The sequence below is a fragment of the Gambusia affinis genome, linkage group LG09, assembly GCF_019740435.1.
Source record: "Gambusia affinis linkage group LG09, SWU_Gaff_1.0, whole genome shotgun sequence".
Taxonomy (NCBI): domain Eukaryota; kingdom Metazoa; phylum Chordata; class Actinopteri; order Cyprinodontiformes; family Poeciliidae; genus Gambusia; species Gambusia affinis.
Window position 1 is genome coordinate 27,700,501 of NC_057876.1, and position 1,218 is coordinate 27,701,718.

Below are 1,218 nucleotides of genomic sequence, written 5' to 3' on the forward strand. Positions count from 1 at the left end.
ATGTGTAGATCTGTATATACTTCACAGCATACAAAATATGGTTGATTTTAGAAATCTTCGGATTCAGATTAGTTTTACTTTGGTAAATTTATAACATGACAAATAAGGAAGCCAAATAAAAGGCTATTTTATGAATCAATAATTTACTTTTAAAAAAGTATAGGCTAAAACTAAGGCTTTTACTTGTTTTCCCTATCTGGTGTGAGTGGGTTTCACACAGTTAATGGTTTTACTGGACATTATGAGCATTATAAAAATTTAAGGCTGAATTAGAAAATTATGGCTTGAATGGAAACGAAGGTGGAGAATAAATAGTTATATTTACGTAGTTCCTTTTATATAAACTTTTTTGCGGGTGGTAGGGATACTTTTTTCAATATACTTTTTACTTTTACCTAACTAATATAATTCTGAAGTCGCAACTACTGTGAATAATTTCACTGATTAAAGAGCATTGAGATTTTAACTAAAAATGTATAAGTTCCAAACCTACAGTTTATGTTAAAATCAGACCAATTTGTACATAAACATTGTTGTTCTGTCATTCTCTACGTGATGAGTCTGTTCAGTGAATAAACCGTTATCAATATTCATTGTCACTGGTTACTTTCTTTGTTTTAGAAATTTAAAGAGATGAATTTGCACATAACTTTATATTTTTGTTTGTCTGATGGCATTTTAAAATTTAAAATGAGATGTTCATTAGTATTAAATAGCAGTTTTACCAAAGACTTTTTGACTCTAGTAATTTTTTTATTTATTTTTTACTTTTGAGTGAAATGGATTGAAGTTGTGCTACTTTTAAAAATAAATTTATGGAATTCTACCAACTTTGGCTGGTTGCCATTTTTCTTATTCAAATTATTCAAGTACACATACTTTTGAAAACCTTTCATCTTAAAAATGTTCATTAAAAATTTAATCAATTGAAAGAACACTAGGAATAATATAACTTATTTTAGTTAATGAAGTACACTAAAGTAAAAAGGGATTTATAAACACACTTTAAATGGATTGCATAAAAAGACTCATCACTGCAGAGTTTAGCTGAACATAATTGTCTATCTTTACACAGATATGAACTCAAGTGACATCCCATTCTTAATCCACAGGGTTTAATATAATGTCCCCTCTTTTGCAGCTGTTAAAACCTCAGCATTCCACAAGGCTTAGGAGTATGTTTATGAAAACTTTTGATCTTCCTCTTCTGAGTTCATT